The sequence below is a fragment of the Ambystoma mexicanum genome, chromosome 5q, assembly GCF_040938575.1.
Source record: "Ambystoma mexicanum isolate Mex_15411 chromosome 5q, UKY_AmexF1_1, whole genome shotgun sequence".
Taxonomy (NCBI): domain Eukaryota; kingdom Metazoa; phylum Chordata; class Amphibia; order Caudata; family Ambystomatidae; genus Ambystoma; species Ambystoma mexicanum.
Window position 1 is genome coordinate 73,111,071 of NC_090933.1, and position 8,574 is coordinate 73,119,644.

The following is an 8,574-nucleotide window of genomic DNA, read 5'->3' on the forward strand; positions in this document are numbered from 1 at the left end:
CTGGGTGCATGTCCATGTCTGGAGAGGGGGAATGTTGCGCCTAAAGCACATGTTATGTAGCATGGCACAGGCCAGGACTATTTTGCTCACCTTCACGGGGCTCTACATAAGTGCACCCCCAGACCTACTCAGGCAGCAAAACCTTGCCTTCAGCAGCCCAAATGTTCATTCTATGGTGCACCGTGTCTGGATGTGTGCACGGTTGTAGGCATGGTCGTGCTGGTCTTGCGGTTCCCTTACGGGGGTCATCAGCCATGGCATCAAGGGCTACCCTGCATCACTGGGACACAAGGGGGATGAAATCATTGTGGTGGTAGTCATGGAAGCCAAGTCTGTATGTTGGTCTCTGCCACATGAGATAGGTAGAAGACGTAGGCAATGGCACAGATGACCCTAGTATCCGGTGCATTATGTTTAAGGCTTCTATGTTCCCTTTCTTACTGATTTTTACACATTCATACAGACAGAAATCAGCCTGCTTGCAGTCTGTATTCATTTATTACAGAGTTGAAAGACACATATTACGACAGGTGCCCATGTATGATTACAGTAGAGCTATCTCCCTGGCACTACAACTCTATAGGTCTCATGCTCTATCTGCAGCACTCTACCGGGTAGAATGATGGGGTCACTTGAACGTACCTCCCTTAGTGTATCAGAGAACGGTTTTCTGAGAGCCCTTCTCATGCAACCACGGGGAGTGCCCTTAGCTAGTCTCCGCTGGTAGTGTAATCGCTTTCCTATAGCAGAGGTGTCTTCCACAAAACCATTGTTATACTGGGTATTAATCTGGTCCAATCCGGAACTAGCTCAATATTGCATGGCCTTAGCTAATTTTCTCAGCTTGAGCGGGTCTCAAACACTTCCTTGGTTCAGGTTTGTCCGCTCTGAATTTACAAGGCTGGATTTGGTATCTCTAGGGGATCGCCATGAAAGCATGAACTCAATTTCCAAGCGACTTGTGAAGAATGCATGTTCAAAGGCTACACTGTATCAAATGAAGCAGGATTGGATGGCTCTGAGCACTGGGCGCTTGTACATAGAGAGCAAGAGCAAGCTAGCATCCGGATTTGAAGAATCTCTTGATGTGATCACTCCCGGGTTCGTGCGTGCTCTCTTAATTCAGCTACACACCAACACCTCGAAAGTTGCATCCTTTGTGGCTGAATGGAAGCCCGCTAATGAACCAACGCGCCTGGTTTGTGGTGCTATAGAGGAACCCATTTCTCACTTCCTGATCTTATGTGTGGGTTATAAAGACCTCAGACTTTGCTATTTATTCCTCTTGTACAGATTCAAAAATATATGGTCCATCGGGACTGTATAGGGTTTTTGCAAAAATACAAATGATCTAAATGTTGTCTTTTCTGTGTTAACTTTTTTACATCCGGCGTGGATGAGAAGGTCACCATGGGTTGACACTGGTTCTATTTGACCTCTTCCCAGCTGACTACATCTACCAATGTGTCAAGTGTTTGTCCATTACTTGTATCAAATTATCATCTGCGCTTTTTATTATTTGCACAATCTATTGGAAGCTCCAGGTGTGCTACGATTGTTTTATCTATGATATTTGTTATTAACTGTTGACAACCTTACCCATTTTAGATTGTTTTAATATGCATGATGTGACATCCCGATGTATGCTTTATTCTGTTTGCGTGTCATGCTTTTATGGCAAATTGGCAAATAAAGTTGTGCAAATCATCAATATATTTTATTCTGGACTTAATTCTTGCTCTCTTGACTACGCTAAATCTTTCTTGTTTGCTATGATGGAATAGCGATATGGGTGACTTACTTTTTAGCTTAATCAAGGATGATGCTAGAATATGTTTTATTTACTGTTGCATGGACCTTATGGGTTCATGCTAAACCATGCTGCCTACTATGATGGTTATGCAGTTGGATTAGTCCCTTTTAAACATAAATGAGGATGATGATTGTGTCCATTGTATTAGTATATGTAATGTGATTGTCCCTAATGATTTTAAATCGTGAACTTTTTGTTTGTGGGATCTAGAGTAATGTGTCTTTTCGAATGTACAAAAAGCTAGCATTAGTTGTATTGTACTGATAAATAAATGAAAATGTACGTAGAAACACATAGGGGATAACCAACTGGTTATTCTATTTACTGAGGTAACGCAATCTTCACAATAACGTCTTGTATGATTTTGTAGGCTTTACGTCCGGGAAAAGTAAGAGCTGTCCCTGGGATGCAACCTGCTTGGAAGCTGCCTGTGTGTTCATGCAGCAGTGATGTGCCCTGCAGGCTGAACGTGTGTCCAAAGGTAAATCAATGTAATAATAAACATTAGCTTCTCAGCAGCGCCTTCATCAGTAATCGCACACTATTTCCATCTAAATCCATCTTCAATAAATAGCATCCTTAAAGACACCTTCGCATTACTTCAGCCCCTTCTCAAGAAACATATCCACTGTCCTTGTATCCAACCCTCTGACTCCATCTTTTTGCAGCACCCGTTACTACTGTTCAGCACAAACCCTCACCCGCACACCCCATCTGGCTCACCTCCTCCCCCATTTCCCCACATCACCCATCAACACCACCCTCCTTTGCCTCAACCCTCATTCCTAACCACAAACCACCCCAAACCACTCCATTCATCCCCTTCCCCATCTCTAACCCAATGCACACTACCACCTTCCACAGAACCCTAAGGCACCCCACTGAGCCCCCTTACACAAATACTACCTTTGCCTACCCTTCCGCCCCTCTCGATCTCTACCTATTAACCCTCTTCACCCCATGACTCTTAGCGTCCCCACCTCCCCACCCTTGATTTCACCACCACCCATTGCCTCGCTCCACTCCCCTCCGCTTCATCCACCTTCCCCCCTCCAACAATTCCCCTCACCGCCACACCCACCGTATCATATGTGCCTTCAGTAGATTTGTAGAGTGTGCATGCCACCTGCTTTTGGATCATACCAGAGTGTGTCATCCACAGTCTGACCTTACTTCTGCTTCTGCTGTCTGCATCCCGGTCGATATTCTATTTACTTTGTATATGTGCATGTATCATATTTATTTTGTAACTTTAATGTATACCGAGTATGTGCCCCCTGCTAAGCTTATGAGACTGCATTGGTGTTTATTTTGTTCAGTTCAAAAACCACTGCAAAATACATAATAACAATGTGCAAGAAAACAGGGAAATATAATACATACAATGTGCATAGTGTCCCAAACTGCATTATCAAAAAGTCATGAAAGTATAAATCAAACATTACATATAACACACAGTACTTTCAGGTTCTATGCTCTTAGATTGCTAGTTTTTTTCCCCTCAGTTTAATTGCTAAATATTTTTTGGCTGAAAAAACTCATTGATTTTTATTTTATTTGGGGGGGGTCCCCCAAAGCCCCCCCTTTCCTACAATCTGCTCCCTGTTCCCCCCCACTCCCCTGGAACCATTTTTTCAATTAGTTTTTTCAGCAAAAAACACAGCAAAACAAAAGCCTACCGATCTAACATCGTTGTATTGTACTTCCAGAGATATCACAACTGGATTTCAGTATTGACCCGAATGAGGGCAGAAGGAGGACACAACCAAATTAGCTGCCCAGGCAGTCCCGCTACCCTAGCTGGTTGCCCTGCTCCAAGTGCGCACATTTCTAGAGCCTCCACACTTTCCAACTAAAGGTGGCCATAGCAAAAGCAACAGCCACTCCTACAGTGGAATATGCCCACATGATTGCCACTTGCAAGTACGTTATTCTTGCCTCCATACGGTCTATGCACAGAAAAAGGAAATGGACCACAGATTCTTGCCCTAAGCAAAAACACTCATGGGGATCAAGCTTAAAGCCACTTGCCTGCTGACAAACTTAACGGCAAAATGCTGAGGCAGAATATGGGATAGAGGGTCCTTTAGGTCATAGTACAATTCTAATCTATGGTTGGACCACCTAGGTTTTTGGTGGGCTACTGCTATTGGGCCTCATTACGAGTTTGGAGGTAGCCATGCTGTTTTTACTGGCATGGATACCCCCAAACCCCCAAACTCCCATCGCGGTCCTGCAAAATGGGAATAACTGAACCATTCCGACCTTTGCGGGCCCGGTAATTCCCATTCGCCGGACCCGATATGTCCCCATTCCCATTTGAGCCCCCATACGTCTCAATAGGAATGGGGAGGATGGTAACAACGGTCCCATTCGTAACAGGAACGTTTTGCTACCATCCTGTTCTGCTAGCGGGTGCCACTCTGAATGTCTGGTCTGACCAGGTGTGAAGAGCGGCCCACGAGCAGAACTCGTAATGTGGCAGTAGTGTGATAAGAGCACCGGCAGCACTACCCGTGTCGTTATCACTCTACCACCAGGGTCGTAATGAGGCCCATTGTCTCCAAATAGATTCCTTTAAGATCTTCAAGTCGGCCTGAACAATAGAATTAGGTGTGTCCTAAAAGCGGGCAAGATGAAGGGAACCTAATACATTTTCGCTATTACTAAGTTAATTGAGCCATCATGTACCCCTAACATCCGTCAGCTCCTCCAGGTTGGTGGTGCTTAATGACAATGCCCCCTCCGCTGCCCTTCATCTAGCGCAAAGGAGCACACATCTCATGGCAGTCTCTTTACTGATCTGCGTTAAACTGAACTCCTCATGCACCAATATGGTCAAAGGCGAAGCTGAATGTTTTATCAGTGACTTAGTAAAAAAGTTCTCGGCAACTTATAGATCAGTCAGTTTACATAACACAAAGCTCACTCGGGTAGAAGGACACGTGTGAAAGTCAACGCCATAGATGCCGTTGAGGGGGCAAACTTTCTGTGCCACAAACTTAATGATTGAAGATAGGATACACCCCACCGCTTAACGGTGAGCTAACTCCTGGCATGTTTGCGTTTCTAGGTGCCTAAGGAATAGAGCCGAATCCCCAGGTAATCATACCGTTGGACTACTTCCCACGGGGCTCCTCCCAACAATTATCTTTTTCCTCAATTTTTTCAGTTAGCTCCGCCCATCCCCTTTGTTTTAAAGCTATTTATTTCCAGAGCCATAATGCACAATAATTGTTCAAGGAACTCCTAAAATTAAACAAACCATTTTCATTTTGCAATAGCAGAGATGCATGGTCAGCAAACAAGTAGGTGGGAACTTTGATGGCTGGGGGGATTGGATGCTGCTTTATGGAGCTAGGTATCTAGGTCATTGATATAAAGATTAAAAACATAAGGGAGCCACACAACCATACCTGACACTCTTCACATTGGGAAAGTTGCTGGTGACCTCACTTGTATGCCCATACTTCACCTGTGATTGGGTGGTCCCATCTGTGGGCCGAATCGAGACACAAGGGGGGGGGGGGCTATTCCTTTGTTCAGAATAGTTTCCCATAAAATATCCCTGTCAACTGAATTAAAAGAGGCCGCTAGGTCAATGTGCCCCAGATAAAGGGAGCCTTTATGTAAATGAACATACTTATCCCGTAGCAGCAAGAATCTTAGGCCCTTCTCTATCGTCCCTGTACTTTAACTAAATCCGCCCTGTGATGGTGATAACACTGTGGCCTCCTCCACCTACCACATCAATCTTGACAGGTTCACCTTGTCAAAGATCTTAAAAATGAAATTGAGGATCAAGAGAGGTTATTAATTCTCAGGTTGACTCCTGTCCCCTCTTTTTTTATGGGCTCTATTTAGGCCAGCCTCCTTGACACAGGGATTTATCCTGATGATAGAATGGCATTTCAAAATATTAGAGAAAACAAGTGCCCAGATGGTGGGTTCTGACTTAAACAAGTCAGCTGGAACCATATAGCAGGCTTTAGTGAACTTGGCTCTAATATAGACTTAGTAGGGGGAACAGGCAGAACCGGAAACCCATTCCTAGCCTTGTTGCCCAGGGCATCCTCCCAGGCCAGAGGAGCTTCCTGTTAACAAAGTAACCCAAACTATTGGCTCTACTTTAAACAGGTTACCTTACAAGAGGTCTGTGCTTAATTTTCACAGAAAGCTTTATTCTTTAACGATCACTTCTGGCTCCTGCTATTATCTTGATATTGCCTGGTTCTTGGTATGATTGGGCGTCTGCCTTCCCCTTGTGGCATCCCATTTTAAGGCTGATTTTGAAGTCTTAACCTGTAGAAAAGAAAGATCACCACAGCTGTTTTGGTTTCAGAGCTTGAGCCAGACAGATTCTGGTGATCTATGTAAACCTATTACCAGTAATTCCTTGTTCTGTAGTCTACTTCAACATTGGTCAATTGCCTCTAAAAGACGAACACTGAGTGAAGTTGTCATTGGGAGAGTACAACTCCATTACTACCTTGAAAGTATCTGCCTTTACCAAAAACGGCATAAAACATCAAGATGGTGCATGATAGGAGCTCCTGCTACTAACATGATTTTAAGGTCAAAAGCGCGGTGGAGTTGTAACTCCCTTGCTTCCACTTGTATTGTATTGAACTTGTCATTTGTATAGCACCATTTTACCTATTATAGTCTCAATGCGCTGTTAGTGGGAACACCCTCGGAGGACCGAAGTGCAGAGTGTTGGAGGTCATGGAGCACAATTAGCATGTGTGTGTGCATTTGGCCAAGAAAGGCTTAGCAGGGCTGGCCAGGCTCTGGTAGAGAAGAAACCCATGTGGTCAGGCATATGGATGGCTGCTGAGAGGAGTAGGGTGCTATCAGTGCTAGAGACTCGCTATGTGTTTTTCGTGCCCAAATTTGTCATAGGTCTGTGCTGCATTCTGCTGACAGAGGTGTTGAAGCGTAGGTTGGTGTAAGTAGCCGGAGAATTTATGTGAACAGCATGATCACATTTTGTCATAGTCCTTTCTGTATCCTGAAGTATGTGGATAGCCATGCCTACGGCCAGTAGAGTGGTGTACTATACGTACCTTGCCGCCATTCATGGCACTTTGTTTCTAGAGTGGCGCTCAGGTACTTGGCTTCTTCTGTCGGTTCTTGCGGCTGTTATAAAAGCAGCAGCGACAGTCTTAGCTCCAACTATTCACCACTGGAGGCGCACTTGATGAAAGATGTCCCAGAATTAAAAATAACTAGGTAACCCAGTTACCACAGCACCTTTTTATATAAACCATCCTCGAAAAGACTGCTAGGTTCTCCCCTATTGACAAATGTTCTCCCATTGTACTTTTTCCCAAACAAACTCCCTCATGAAGAGATGACAATAGGTTAACTGTGGAATTCCCAGACACATTTTCAATTGTGGGGCATCAGTCAACTCAAATCAAATTTTTCCCAATTGTTTCCCTTGCAGAACTTGCAGTCATTCCTTTGTGTAATGTGTGATCAGTCCTGACGAGAACTGGGTACTATTTGCTGCTCTCACTTTTTTCAAGTGTGACTTCTTTCAAAGAAAAAGCCAAACACCTTGTAAAACACCAATCATAAAAGTTCCTGGTTTGCCTGAATTCATGTCTGCAGACAAACCCTCTCATCACACTCAAACTGTAAGGATATATCAGTGGTGATGTACACAGCCGAAGACTGAAGGGTGTTGGCAAATTGCTGGGACTTGTCAGATCCCTAAGGTATAGAATTTGTAAATTACTTGCTTTTTTTGGAAACCCATAAAAAAGTAGCCCTCCTGGACACAATAAAGACACACATTGTTTTTCTTCTCTTCTTCCTTTCTCATCGATTAGGGGCCTTCTCACATGACATTCAGTTGAAATATCTCCTTTGCTATCCTCGCTTCCTTCTGAGGCCAGTTGGGGTCCATCTAGTCTCTGTGGGGGTTTACCTCAAGGGTGTTCCTTTTTCTACCCCATACCCTCGCTCAGACTATTTGCAGTGCAATCGCAATTGGCCCTCCCAAAAGATGGGTCTCTCAACCACAGTAGCCAGTGCATCCTAAAATGCATCCCAAAGCCCTTGATAAAATAGAGAAACCATTATTTTCTGCCCAGTAAACTTCTAGAACTAGAGTATTAAAATGAGCTTCTCTGATTTAAATCCATAAATTCATTGTACACATCTAACAAAAACTGTTCTCCTGTCAAACGTTTTCCCCAACTCTGTTTTACAAAGCTCCAGGTCATATAATTACTACATAGACCATGCTGCTGTGTCTCCAGGTAAATATTATAGCATAAAAGCAGCCATGGCCTTAGATGTGGGGAAGGCCTTAGGTCTGCAAACATTGTGGCTTTGGTAAATTAACTGCTAAGTAAGAAAGAAAGCTACAACAATCCTTGCCATGGTCTTGCCTGATCTTCGGATATAACCCCTGACCCGAGTTGGCTTCACCTGTTCTTCTGTGAGTATTGGTCTCCTAGGAGGGATCATGTTTGGTACGGTTACCAGTCATTTGGTCGACAACCAAATGGTCGAATGACCATTTGGTCGACACCAAATGGTCGAAATCCAAATGGTCATTTGATCTTTTTTTTTCGACCAAATGAGCGGACACCGTTTGGTACATCTATGAATTCAGTCATGATGGCATTCTATGGCTTCAAGCAGTTCTTCCAAATTACCAACTCCTCACCCAAATATGTGTATGATGTTTTAAGTTACTGTTGTCTGATAAACGTTTTGGCCGAAAAATAGCTGTTTTCTTTTAGTAC